The sequence below is a fragment of the Talpa europaea genome (genome assembly GCF_964194135.1).
Source record: "Talpa europaea genome assembly, chromosome: 14".
In the NCBI taxonomy this organism is placed as follows: Eukaryota; Metazoa; Chordata; class Mammalia; order Eulipotyphla; family Talpidae; genus Talpa; species Talpa europaea.
Genome location: NC_140082.1, coordinates 73,995,245 through 74,010,284, shown reverse-complemented (window position 1 = coordinate 74,010,284; position 15,040 = coordinate 73,995,245). Strand labels below are relative to the sequence as shown.

Here is a 15,040-nt window from a genome sequence, read left to right as displayed (position 1 = left end):
TTTTTACAGCATTAGGTAATACTTATTTTTATTATATGTATCTGTTTATCTATAAATAAAATATATATCCATTATCCTTTAAGTCTCATTTAGGTATAAAATTTAACTGATAAAGAAAATCCAAACAGATCAATTACTAGCAAGGAGATTGAATCAGCAATCAAACCCCTACCAAAAAACAAAAGTGCAGCACCTGATGGCTTCATTGGTTTATTCTTTTTTTTTCAGATATATTTATTTATACAAGAACAGTGGTACACACCAGATGCACGGAAAGATGAGAGGATTTACCAGAAACAGAGTGGGGAGCAGAACAGGCAGACAACCAAAACACACTGCTGAGGGGAACAGCTGGCGAGACGGGCAAGGTCTGCTTTGCCATGTGGGATTCTCCCTGGCCGGCTAGGATCGAACCAGTGCTGCTGAGGCTGCGGACATCTTAACACTGTGGCGTTCAACTGCCCGTGCCAGCCGGAAGGACCCTAAAGTGGTTAATTCTTCAAAATTAAAAAAAAAAATATTGATAGCAACTTCAGTTCATCTGAATATACGATTAAGAAAGTGCATAGAAAAGTCCCAGTATGGAGATTAAGTAATAGTAATTTGAACCTTTACATAGTAATGCATATAGGAAGTACTATACACATAACATCCCACTGAGTATATATAATGTAGAAAATTCTTAATTCCAGGCAGAAAAGCTAATGATAAGAGGAAAAAAATAGAAAAAAAATTGGAACGTTTTACCTTACACCCAATTTTTATAGTTTACAATAAAGATGACAACACTTCTAATTGAGAAAAATATTTTAATGTAGGACTAATTAATTTTTCTCAGGATATTTTAAAGAACAGCTTGGAATGAGATTTCCAAATCAAGGAAATGTGCCTTTGTTTTCAGTTTATCAACTATCCTTAATAGAGCATTTTTACCAGACTGCATTGGGGCAGTCAAGAATTCTATCATTGGGCACTGATGTGTTAGTGGATATTCCAACAAATCTTCAAAAAATGGTTAAGAATACTGAAATGAAAACTAGGCCATGAATAGCCCCCAATACCATGACAAGAAATATAATCTTAAAACATGTCCTGAAGATGTATGTATTAGCTACAGATAAAACACCCACTCCTATTATTGTTGACAGTGCACATTGTAACACTGGGTAATCTAGAAAAACAATGCCTCAGTTGTTTTTTGATTTGATGAGGATTTAGAACTGGAAACAAATGCATATGAAATATGTGCACAAAAATCAAAAGAAAACCCTATACAAATCACAAGATTCATCATGGATATGGAATCAAGGTTGACATGCCAGAATCCCATGAAACCTGTTATTCCTACAATCACAGACCCAATAGAAAAAGTGACCCACAAGGATCACAATGGGTGGGGGATTAACAATAAAGAAACAACATAGCTACGGATGCAAAAATGACACTTTGAATAGTGTTTTCTAAGATTGCAGAATATTGATCAAAATAGATAAATGCTGGGTTATACACCATTAGGGGAATCTCACACCTTTTGGCAATACTTCGTAATTGGAATAACCTGTTCTTCTTACTGCGGGAAGAAGAAACGCCCGTGGTCTGAATGAAGGCCAGGGAAGAAATAATCTCATGTGATGATGAAATATTGATATTATATGTAAAATTTGGAATATGAACTACAAAACCAGAAATGTTGTTTATAGAACTCTCTCTGCTATTTACAGCTAAGATGTTGGCTTCCACATACTGTACATACACTTGTAACTAAAACTGAGTTAGATTTTGAATGAATAGTCACTGTTTTCAAAAGTGGTCAGACATTTCCCCAATGTTTGTCTAGTGTCTTTATCCCAGTAGTCAACTGCTTCAGTCATGATAACCATCACTATGGGACCATAATCTGAAAAATGCTCTTCATGGATGTTAAAACAGGGTGTGATATAAGAATCGTCACTTGCCAAATGTCGAAGGTCTAAACCATCCTGCACTTGGAAACAGCCATGTATACTGAATGTGATGCACAGATGGTATAAAACCACTATCACAAACTTGGACTTAGTGTTTGTGAGAAACGGGCCAAAATAATCTCTAAAGAGCAAGTTCTTTGGATGGATGCTCGATTCTTCATCAGTTCGAAAAGAACTAAATGGGAGGCAGCAGCCCCTTATCAGCGAGGAAAAAATTTGGTCCGCGTTACCCTCTGACTTTTGCAGCCAGCGCATACAGGCCACTTCTCTCCTACCATCTAGGGTCATAGAGGCGCCAAAACAGGTGATGTTATAAAAGTAACAGAAGAGCAAGGTTGTTCCCGTGTAAATGCAAAAGTACCGCACGGACTTAAAGGAGGTCATCACCCCTGTAAAGAAGGCCAGGACATTTGTGGGAGTGGTGATGGTGATGGGCACCGCCACATGTGAGTAGACGTCAGACATTCGCTGTTGTATGCTGTCCATGATGTTGGTCTTCTGCCAGGCAGAAATCATGATAAACATGTCATCAATGCCAACACCTGTTAAGAAAAATATTAATGCATATTCATATCCATTAAAGTGTAAATCACATAATTCAAAATGTTTCCCCCTTTTTCTCTTTTGAATGAAGCAACATTGTTTTACATCCTTGCTGAGTTTTTCACAGTCTAGGATTTCTCCCCTCAGGCGTGGCCACCTTCACTCTCCCAGCACCAGCGCACCCATGGTCCTCCACCAGAGTCCTTGTGCTCTCCTCCCTGTCCCTCTTGCCACCCTCTGCCTATCCCCCTGCTTCCTGGTTGTCTCAGCTCTAGGTCAGCTTTCAAGATTTGCTTTGAAAGTTTGTCTTTGTCTGACCCTTTGTCTAGTTTCCCTATGTTCCGCATCTAAGTGAAATGATCCTTTGTCCCTTAAGGTCTTATTCTTTGTCCCTTCAGGTTTTATTGATCTCGCACAATCTGTGCTGATGTAACACTTCCAGAGCACACTCATTCTTCTGTAATAAGCTTGTGCTTTGCATGGATTCCTGTTATTACCACATAGCACAGTATACTCCTTCTCTCCAATTATGGTGCCTCAGTGTTGAGATCAGGAAACCTGGTGGGTGTGTTAGTTGAAGCATGATTAGCAATCTGTTTCTGATTCCACTAGATTACTTGAGAGACCATTTTCTCTCATAAGTCATTTCACAGAAATGCAGAAACACTTTCAGCCAACATTCTGTTACTGAACCTATCTGACCACCAACAGCAGCAGTCTGTCATTGCGGTGTGACTTGAGAGGTACAGCGTCATATACAGGCATGTGCACACTAGTTTTCCTGCTAGTCTGTTACTTGGTGGGGATATAGAGGTTTCCTATGTTTGAATTCACCAATCTCCTGTGGACAGGGGAGATGGTTTTCAATTCTGAATCACACAGAAATGAACATACTTAGTCTACTTTTTGGAGCATTTTTTCAATTATTAGCACAAATTCCTAGAAGTAGAAGGGAGAGGTGAAAGATATGCACCTTAAATCCTCTTTTAAGCCTTTTGATTTGATACAAATATTGGACTAAGAAAAGTATGAGCCAATTGACAATCTTCTCTGAGCAGTAGTAGACAGTGTTCATTACACACAACCACCCCAAAAGTTTCAGTCTTGCAATGCTAATTAATAAGAAAACTAGGCATCTCACTTTTAATTTGCATCCCTTGATTGAGATGTCATATATTTGTCCCCCTTGCATTTCCAGTGACATGTATTTTTCATTTTCGGTTGTGTGTGTGTGTGTGTGTGTGTGTGTGTGTGTGTGAAAGAGAGAGAGAGAGAGAGAGAACTGCCTGCTCATGTCATTGTCTTTACTTTTGCATTTGTGGTCCTTATTTTTTTCCAGTGCTCAAGACACAATTTAATGTTTGTCTTCATTTCTGACACCTTATTTTGGATCTGTAATCATCTAAGCACAGTTCTTTTACTTAATCTATCATAAACTCTTTCTGTAATCTACTTTCTCCCCAATACACTCAGAGTGCAGCCTCACATTTACTTTATTCATCTAGTATTAGAAATGGTGCATTTGCAACTTAGGCACAAATGGCACCCGCACATACAACATGAGGCCAAAGCCACCACTGCCAAGACAACAGAAATCACTCCTATGACTACAGTAAACATTTGGTTTCGTATACAGCTAAACCTATAAATAGGGAGGAAAAATGATGTATATTTGGCAGCAGCTGCCATACTTAAATTCCATCAATCCATGACATTCTTGATTTGGACCTGTTCTGAAATCTCTTCTGCAATCATTCTACACCTGTCTCCTGGAGACCTTTAATTCCCAAGCACTATCCCAGACCAACTATACCAATTCAAAGAGGGAAAATAAAAGTTGGCATTTTGTGCTTTAACTTAACTAACTTCTTATGCAGCTGGCCAAGCACTAATTCCCTGATGGTGTTTTAGAACCACATACATGTACAGGTGCACAGCAGATGGTTAATTCCACTCTAGTGTTCAAGGAGTTGTGTGTGAATGGAACACAACACTAAAGGGCACACAGCTGTAGTTGAGAAAAAAGTACCCACATCCAATTATCTTTGCACTTATTTCCTGATTCCAACTAGCTATTAACACCAACCTAAAGGGTTCCTGTACAACAGAGATAATAACATAATAAAATGTATGAAAGCATCCTGCTAAAACAGTTTCAAGATTCTCATTTATTGATGAAGTGGGTTCTAGAAAAGTTGCTACTAATTGCAAAAAAAAAAAAATTGTTTTGAAATGTACTGTTTTTGGGTCAACACAAGACTTTTCTGTTTCTCTGTTGGACCACCAGAAATGGGAATATAGAGAGAGCATTTGAAAGCATGCATGCTGTACTTTGCCTCCACAATAACCACATTACATTTGTGAATATTGACAGCCACCTGTGGTTTTATATTTTAATTTTATGTTAACAGTTTTAAAATAAATGATTGATAAAAGTCTCTCTGGACTTCTATAGGAAAAGGAAACTAAGTTTGAAGACTAGGAGAGACAACTAAGGAAATGGAGCTACTTTTTCCAAAACAGAATGTGACGAAAAGACTTTTTCAGACCATATTCACATAGCAAAACTTTCTTTTTATTAAAAGGTTTCTGCACCATTGATGTGTTCCACTTTTTCTCAAACTGCTGGTGCCTTGAGTTAAATTTAGGGTCCAAACGCACACAAACGAATTTAAGAGCAAAAGTAAATCACTTGGGTTACAATAAATTTGAACATAATGAATATTTTCATTTTGAAGTATTCTTGAAAACAATATTTATAAATGTTTACGATAAGAACATAACAAAGATGACATTCAAATGCAAAAAGATTAATGAGAGCTACACAGGACATATTTAGTCTCAATCCCTTTTACAAGTTTCTCATTTTTATGTAAATTTTTTAGACACTGAAGTGGGAAGGTAAATAGTCAGCTACCATGACTTTACTTTGAGTAGTTGTGCCAAGGTTCTCTAAGCAACTGTTAATAATTGTAAGTGAAGGAAATATATGAAAATGGACACTGTAGGAGACTGATGAATGCACTTGCAGATACTCTAGAACCCTACAAGGAAATTGATAGAAGCAGTTTATCAGAATGATTGGAGAATGATCAAACTTTAGATTTTCTAAGACCCCAGATGGACAGATCTTGTTTCAGTAGGTACCCAGAGCATGTGCAGTGTTGCACATCATGTGCCATCAATTAAGTTTCGCTTTACTGTTTTGCCTTCTGAGAAACCACAAGTTTTTCCTGTTAATCAAATGAGATTGGGAGGTAAGAAGGGAGGGGCTACCAGGATATACCAGGAGAACCACAAGAAGTTTGGGAGGTTACTGCGAGAGGAGCAGAGAGAAGGTCAGGGAAGGAAGAAAGACAGGGTAAAGTAAGAGAAGGTAAAGGAAAAATAAAGAAGCAACTGCTAGCGTCAAGTTGTCTCAAGCCCCTCATTTCAATCCTCAGCCCTTCTCTTTTTGTGCCTATGAATCCTGTGGGTCGTGACAGGTGGCGCTCAACGTGGGGCACAAAAAAGAACGAAGGAACCGCTGAAGGACCAGCTGTGGTGAGCCAGCAAGTAAGATAAAGTAGCTGGGATCATGGGCAATTCAATGTCCAAGGGGCAGTTAGTTATTTCCGTGGAAGCTCTCCTAAAAGAGTTTGGGGTTCCTCTCAGTAGAAAAATCCTTAAAGGATTTGTAGAGACCCTTACAATAGTAAGTGGTTTCTGGAGAAGGATCGGGTCGATAGTGCCAAATGGAATAAGGTAAAAGGAGATATCGTCTTACATCAGCAATTATATGGTCTTGAGTCTCTTCCTGGCACTACTTTGACGGTCTGGGGAGTATTGGGTGATGCTCTTAATGCTGGTGGCACTGCTGCCGCTCAGTTAGCCACTGAGGCCATCAGGACCACTAAACAATCGGAGGAAAAAGACGTTCCATTGTGAGTTCTACATTGGTAAATCCCCCTTCCTCTACTCAAAAAATACCAACAGCCCCTCCCCTAGAATATTCTACCGATGAGTTGGGAGGAGAGGAGGAACAGGATGAGGAAGGCCTCGGTTGTTAAAAGCCAGGGAAGCATAAAAGGAGATGGAAAACACCTGGGGAGCCACCTCAGGAGGTGCTGAGCCACCTCCTGAGCCACCTCCTAGAACACTCAACAGGGTTGATCTTCCATTAATGGAAAGAATGTGCTCTATGATGGAAAGAGTCCTGTTTTCCCAGGCCCCTAATTATGCTTACCCAGTCGTGGAAGGGACAGATCCTCAAGGGGTGCTTACTAGAGTACATGTCTCCACAGCTTTTAAAGAATTGAAGGTGTTAAAAGAGGCATTTACTCAGTATGGTCTCCAGAGTGCTTTTACGCATACCTTATTGTATAGCTGGTTCGGCATACATCTGACTCCTAATGATTGGAAAGCACTAGTCAGAGCGGTGACTTCCCCAGGGGATTATTTGGTATGGAAAGGTATATTTTTAGAGAACTGCACCCATACAGCTAAACTCAATGCTGATGCTGGATTTCCAGTTAGAAACAAGGGTATGTTAGCAGGAGAAGGGCAATATGATAGTAATGACCGACAAAATGATTATTGGAAAGCGCTAGTCAGAGCGGTGACTTCCCCAGGGGATTTTTTGGTATGGAAAGGTATATTTTTAGAGAACTGCACCCATATAGCTAAACTCAATGCTGATGCTGGATTTCCGGTTAGAAACAAAGGTATGTTAGCAGGAGAAGGGCAATATGATAGTAATGACCGACAAAAGGATTATGATCCGGCTGTATTTGCCCAAGTTGCAGCAGCTGGACTGTCAGCCTGGAAGGCAATAGGAGATAAAGGAGGAGCCGACATTCAATTAACAAAGGCCATTCAAGGGTCAACAGAACCATATGCGGAGTTCCTAGCAAGATTGATGACTGCAGCTGGCAGAATTCTAGGTAACACTGATGCCTCCCTACCAGTAGTTAAACAGCTTGCATTTGAAAATGCTAATAAGTAGTGTCAGGAAGGTATTAGAACCTGGAAATCTTGGGCTAGTTTGGATGATTATGTGAGACTTTGTAAGGATATTTGTGAAGCTCAAGTTACCGGTGTGGTGATCGCTCAAGCTTTGGGTGGTCCAGTAACTAGACCACGAAACCATGCCTGTTTCGCTTGTGGTCAGCAAGGGCATATAAAGGCCTCCTGCCCATTTTTGGGGCAGAGCGAGGGCGCTAAGGCACCACAAATTGCTAACCCTCAAAAAAAAAAAAAACAGGCGTTTGTCCACGGTGCTGAAAGGGTAGCCACTGGGCGAATGAGTGTCGGTCTAAGACAGATTATCAGGGAAATCCACTGACCCCCTGTATGGGAGGGCAGCCGGGAAACTCGTGGGGGAGGGCACAGCCCCGGCAACCCTCTCAGCCAATTATAGAGGCCATTCAGAGCAATCCCCAAATGAGGCAAAATTTTTCTCTAACCTCTTCTGCACCTCCCCAGGAAATGGATTTGATTTGAGTGTGTCTGCATACACTGTTCTGACTGCTAGCATGGGAGTGCAATGCTTACCTACGGGCCAGTATGGTCCTCTCCCTGATGGAATTGTGGGACAAATAATTGGCCCCAGCTCCAGTGCCCTCAAAGGCCTTCAGGTCATCCCAGGCCTCGTTGATACTGATTACACTGGAGAAATTAAGATGCCTGCGTCTGTTTCTCGTGGAGTTATCTCTATATCCCCGGTGACAGAATAGCTCAAATTATACCATTACCAAGATTAGCCAGTGATGGAAAAGTCCACCATGTAATTTGGGGTGCTGAAGGTTTTGTTTCTTCAGGCAACCCTCTTGTGAATTTGGCTTTGACATTAGATAAGAGGCCTCTAATTGAATTGATAATTAATGGCAGAACATTTAAGGGCCTTTTGGATACTGGGGCAGACACTTCCATTATATCCAAGGAGCACTGGCCTTCACAGTGGCCCGTGGCTACTGCTTATACCTCCTTGCAGGGTCTGGCAATATCCCAAAATCCTTCCAGGAGTACTACTGTGCTCTGCTGGAGGGACAATGAAGGCCATACTGGGCAATTTCAAACTTATGTCCTCCCTGGAATCCCCATGAACCTCTGGGGATGAGATGTTCTGGTGGAGATGGGGGCTTCATTAGTCATGGATAGTCCAGCTGGCCAAATGATGATTAATCAGGGCTACGTGCCTGGACAAGATTTGGGTAAATAACAGCAAGGGTCTCCCTTTTTTAATCTACAGGAAGTTATGAGGGAAGCGGGGGATAAACGAGGGCTCGGTTACCCTTTTTTTCTAGGGGCCGCTGTGATTAGGACTCCACCCACGCCCATTCCTATCACCTGGAAATCTGACACACCTGTGTGGGTACCAAAGTGGCCCCTGCCAAAAGAGAAGTTAGGGGCCGGAAGAATGTTAGTTGAAGTACAGGCCGGACACATAGTCCTGTCTACCTCCTCCTGGAATACGTACCCATCTTTGTTATCAAAAAGAAGTCCGGAAAATGGAGACTATTACAGGACCTTAGGGCAGTGAATGCGACCATGGAGATTATGGGACCAGTGCAACTTGGCATTCCCTCTCCAGGTGCCATTTCCAAAAGATCATTATATCTTGATCCTTGATCTTAAGGATTGTTTTTTTCACGATTCCATTACATGGTCAAGATTCCAAACACTTTGCATTTTCTATCCCGGCCATTAATGCTGCTGCCCCACATGATAGATATCAATGGGTGTGCCTTCCTCAAGGAATGGCAAACAGTTCCACTATCTGCCAAATTTATGTCTCCAGAGCCATTGCTCCTGTTAGAGTCAAACATTCACAGGTGCATGTATATCATTATATGGATGATTTGTTACTGGCAGCTCCTATGACCGACCTGCTGTATGCCTGTTTCCAGGACCTGGAGAATCATTTACTGATGTCAGGTCTAAAGATTGCTCCTGAGAAGTTACAAATGGCTGCACTTTTTCAGTATTTAGGATACCATTTGAGTAAAGGTAGTTATGCTCCAGCAGTACCAAAATTGGCAGTAGCTCACCTTTGCACCTTGCATGATTTCCAATGCCTATGTGGCGATCTAGCACAGATACGCTCTTCGCTCTCTATTACATCGGGAGAGCTGAAGCCCCTTTTTGACATGTTGAAAGGGGATGCAGACTCTGCTTCCCCTAGAGCCATTACACAGGAGGCTCGTGAAGCGATTACTAGAGTCGAAAAGGTTCTAGCCCAGGTGACCTTAAATAGATTTTCTGTCTCATGTCCTTTTGATGTCTTGGTATTTTGTAGTAATCTTATTCCCACAGTGCTTATATGGCAAGATGGTCCCGTTTATTGGATCCATCTTAACATCTGTCCAAAACGAGTCTTAGAGCCTTATTTACATTCGGTTGCCAGAATTGTACAAATGGCTCTGGACTCCAGTCTACATCTTTCAGGTACTCACCCACGAGCGGTGATTCTCCCCTATAACAAAGAACAAATACAGTGATTAATATGCCACGATGAAACATGGAGTATCCTTTATTTTACCACTTCAGTGCTTTTTGATTTGCATTATCCTAGCAACCCTTTATGCAAATTTTTACAAAATCATCCGGTCTGTTTCCCCAGGATCCTCATTACTGAATCTATTGCGGAGGTACGGACAGTGTTTACAGATGACTCCAGTAATGGTACAGCCTCTTTTGTCTCTGAAGGTGATCGGAAGGTGGTCTCGGTGCCCAGTGGTTCAGCCCAAGTCATTGAGGCGACCGCCGTCCTCTCGGCTCTCGAGACCTACTCACAAGAACCTATCAATTTGTATTCTGACAGCAAATATCTGGTACATGCTTTAAATGTTTTGGAAACTGTTGCTCATATTTCTGTTCATAGCTCCATTGCACCCCTCCTTCATCAGTTGCAAACACTGATTTGTGAGAGAATTCATCACCTTTTTGTGGGTCATATCTGAGGTCATCTCCCATTGCCAGGACCTTTAGCGGCTGGCAATGACGTGGCTGACTCTCTTACTAGGGGACATCTAATTTGTCCAGCACTTCAGAGTGCTATGGAAGAGCATGCAGTCTTGCACACCAATGCCACTTAAGGGTCATTACGGGTTGACTCGTCATCAAGCTCGTGACATTGTTCGTGCCTGTCACAAGTGTGCACCTTTTGCTCCAGCTGCTATGCCGCCCCCAGCATTAACCCCCGGGGCATCCTCCCTAACCATATTTGGCAAACCGATGTGACTCATGTTCCCTCTTTTGGATGACAGAGCCTGGTCCATGTCTCCATCGACACATTCTCTGGTTTTCTTTTCGCCTCCCCACATTGCAGTGAAAAGACTTCTGATGTCCGTTCACATTTGCTACAAATATTTGTGGTAATGGGCCACCCATGTGTCATTAAGACAGATAATGGTCCTGGTTATACCAGTAAGGCTTTTGCCTCCTTTTGTGTGGTCCATCACATTGTGCACAAAACGGGAATTCCATACAACCCGCAGGGGCAGGGTATAGTTGAACGTGCCCATGGTTCTCTGAAAACTATGCTTTTAAAACAAACAGGGGGAGAACACTCCCCCAGGGACCGTTTGACTACAGCTCTCTTTACCCTTAATTTTTTGACCTTAGATACCCAGGGGCGGTCAGCTGCTGATCGGCACTGGTCGCCAGACCCTCGGCAGGTCACGATGCTGCAAGCAAGATGGAAGGACCCGGTCAATAATGAGTGGCAACCACCCGCAGCAGTACTAATACAGCTGCCTGGCAGCATTTGTCTTTTCCCACGAGATGTGGAAGCGCCCCAATGGGTTCCTGCTCTATTGGTTTGGTTTGTCAATACACCTGAACCTGCTAACCTTGATGACACGAGCATCCCAGTTGTCAGTACGATGGGCGATTGTGCATCAGATGCCTTTTTTGCTCCTCATTAATCATCATGATTCTACTTTTCCACAAGTATTTGCCACTAATCTTACTACTGGTCTGGCTTCCAAGCCATTGGATAGTGCCCTGTTGGGCCAGGGTGAGGTGAAATTATTTAAAGGCATTTAATCTGCAAACATTAGTTCTACCATTGAACAATCCATTAGTATCCAGAATAATAGATCAGAGAGTTTGTCTACTGTTGTTTGCCTGTGTCCTCCTTCTTTTTTGCCCTCTCCAATAATGCAGGAAATGCAACTGTGTTGAACTGTCCAGCGGAGCCCTGTGCCCTCTCTGCCTGCTGGACCCAGAGTGCGGAAAGGGTGGTGATCATTTGTCTGCTTCCTACTTTAATCATGCCCGTGGATGTTTCTGCACATCTTTCCTTTTCCTGTTCTACCTAGGAGGAGACGTGATTTTGGCATCACTGCAGCTGTTGTCGCTGTTTCAATAGCGGTGGCCATGGCTGCAGCTGCTGCCGCCATCTCTGTCACTCAAGCTGCTGCAAATGCTGACACTATAAACAATTTAGCTGCCAATGTTGCTTTTGTGTTATCAACATAGCAAGATATGAATGAACATTTACGAAATGGAATTTTGATGCTTAATCAGCAGATAGCTCTAATATAAGAAGAGACAGACTTTTGTTAACTGCTCACATGCCTTATAACCTTCTGTACCATTTTGTTTTATCTGTGTAATTCCTGTTATGGTGAAAAATATGTCTATGGAAGTAAATAGGTTAAATAGTGTAATCAGAGGACCATGGAACCACCAGTTCCTGAACCTGACTGCTCAATTGGCGAGACAGCTCATAACCGTTAACAACACTCAGGTTACCCCTGTTACGAGTGAGGGTCTCATTGCCTGTTTTAGAGGACTCCTCCCAGAGTTGCTGTTTGTGCATTCAGCATATGGTTTCTCCGTCGGCTACGGAAGCGAAACAAAGAACTGCTATTGCGGTCAGGCAAGTACTTGGCGTCATGGTACTTGACCAGGACTCCCCAGTGGCATCTGGATGGGTCAACTTAGCCCTAGAGAACATGAGAGCCAAAGTCGGGTAAGAGCGTAGCCCGTCCAGGCCAACCTAAGACAGCGGTCTGGACCAACATCACCAGATTAGCGATGACGGGTAAGGCTGGTCACGGAATATGCCATCCTAAGACAGGCCAGGTGTCTCATTTAAAAGAACAAAGGGGGAGACGTCCAGATGCAGTGTTGCGCAACACGTGCCATCAATTAAGTTTTGCTTTACCGTTTTGCCTTCTGAGAAACCACAGGTTTTTCCTGTTAATCAAATGAGACTGGGAGGTATGATGGGAGGAGCTACCAGGATATAAGAGGAGAACCACGAGAAGGTTGGGGAATTACTGAGCGAGGAGCAGAGAGAAGGTCAGGGAAGGTAGAAAGACAGGGAAAAGAAAGACAGGGAAAAGTAAGAGAAGGTAAAGAAAAAATAAAGAAGCAACCACTAGTGTCAAGTTGTCTCAAGCCCCTCATTTCAATCCTCAGCCCTTCTCTTTTTGTGCCTATGATTCCCAGCAGTCGGGGCAACTAGGTTTACAATGAAGCTGCAGAATCATTGTGTCAAAAATTTCCCTCACATGATTCCAATGGTCAGTCAAATTGAGGCATCCCTGGCAGCAAAATGGCCAATTTTCTGAACATTCTAATAACTTGACAACATCGGACTGAATTGGAAATGATTACACTTCAAAAACTGTATGTTTAGGGAGGAGGCCACATCTTTCTAAAAGATATGATGTGTATTAAACACAAGAACAATTAAAGTATGTTTGAGAAGAGAAAGATTTTCCAGATTTTATCAGAAATTTAATAGTTGGCATAATAAGTTTTTTCATTTTTAAAATGCCAAATGTGAAATAGTTTACAAACAAAATAGACCACTACTTGCCATAGAATGGTGTTCAATTAGGCCATACTCTCTTGGGAAGGTCTTACTATTGTCCAAATGATTTCATTCCAAGCCAAAAAATATGGAATGCTCAAAAGTGTTGAATCCCTGAGCTAAACAAACACAAGATAGTCGTACTGATAACAGAGAGAGGGAGGGCGAGATGTCAAAAGAATATACAAAAGCACTAGCAGGAAAATCAGTTATATATATTCACATCCAAGGAAGGCAAGTATTAGGACTATACTCAGCAACTGTGCCGAGAAATTTGCTGCTCCTTTTCCTCTTTGTGCCTGCTCCAACCCAGGAAGAAGTCTTTCAGTATGGAAAGGAGGAAGGCATACTAGACAAATACTATGAGAAACACTGTCATAAATATGCTCAGAATGCTAAAGGAGAACATTGACAGGGAACACGATATATGAATGAAATAATAATATACATAGAAAAACTTAAGAGGAACCTAACAAATTCTGGAGCTGAAAAGCTAAAAAGCCAACCAACAAACATGCACACAACACAAAAAAGTTAAACTTAGAGATGCTGACCAGATTTAGCATTGTGCTGGAATTGCTCGCCAGAGCAATTAGACAAGGAATAGAATAAAAAGAATCCAAGCTGGAAAGGAAGAAATGTAAATATACTGTTTCACAGATATGGAAATTCCAACACATCCACAAGAAAACTACTAGTTACAAAAAATTCAACAAAGCTGCAAGATACAAGAACAACTTATAAAAATCAGCTGTTTCTATTTATGTGCAAAAGGAATTGCAAAAGGAAATTAAGAAAGCAATTCTATTTAAATAGCATGTATAAGAAGAAAATACTTAGGAGTACATTTGACCAAGAGGTAAAAGATGTGTACACTGAAAATTATAAAACACTGGTGAAAGAAACTAAAGAAAACCTAATTTAATAGAAAGACATCCTTAGTTGATGTGAAGGATTAATACTGTTAAAAAGTCAATCACCCAGCAATCTACTGATTCAACTCAATTTCTATTGAAATTGCAATTTTCTTTTTTCTTTTTCAGAAATGGAAGAGCCAACCCTCAAATTCACTTGAAATTGCAAGGAGCCCAGGATATCCAAAGCGATCTCGAAAAAGAAGAAAAAGTTGCAGGACTGAGATTTCCAGATTTCAAAACTTACAAAGAGGTACTGTAATGAAAACAATGTGGTACTAGCACGCAAATAAACATGTAGACTGACAGAATAGAATTGGGAGTCCAGAAATAATCCATAAATATAGCCAGTTGATTGACAAGTGTAGTAAGTCTAACAAACTGGAATGTTCTCTTCAATAAATGTTTTTTGGAAATTTGGATCTTCATGTACACAAGGATGATGCTGGGACCTTACTAAATGCCATAAACAGAACTGAAATAGACATTGATCAACAATCTAAATAAAAGAGTTAAAACAATAAAACTTGGAAACACAGGGTTAATGTGCATGACCTTGAACTTGTCAATGGACACTTAGATATAATACCAAAAATACAAGTACCAAAAAAATTAGATATGTTGGATTTTATCAAAAAAAAAAAGTTAATCATTACAGGCCATTGTCAAGAAAGCGAAGAGACAGTCTATATAGAGGGAGAAAAAATCAGCTAGTCATATAGCTGGTAAGGGGCTTAATAACTGAAATATGCAAAGTGCTAATGAAAAACATGAGTGAACAACAAAAGGTCAAACAACCCAATTATAAGAAG

At 41.2% G+C, this 15,040-nt stretch overlaps 1 pseudogene across 1 annotated transcript in view; it reads right to left on the bottom strand.

Moving 5' to 3' along the window:
- Positions 1 to 1,004: 1,004 nt before the first annotated feature.
- Positions 1,005 to 15,040, bottom strand: part of LOC311184218 (patched domain-containing protein 3-like) — a 280,822-nt pseudogene continuing 266,786 nt past the window's right edge. Inside the window, exons 3-4 of the transcript in view lie at positions 4,009 to 4,149; positions 1,005 to 2,506 (exon numbers count right to left, since the gene is read on the bottom strand). The product of the transcript in view is annotated as a patched domain-containing protein 3-like (transcript). The remainder of the gene's footprint in view (positions 2,507 to 4,008; positions 4,150 to 15,040) is intronic.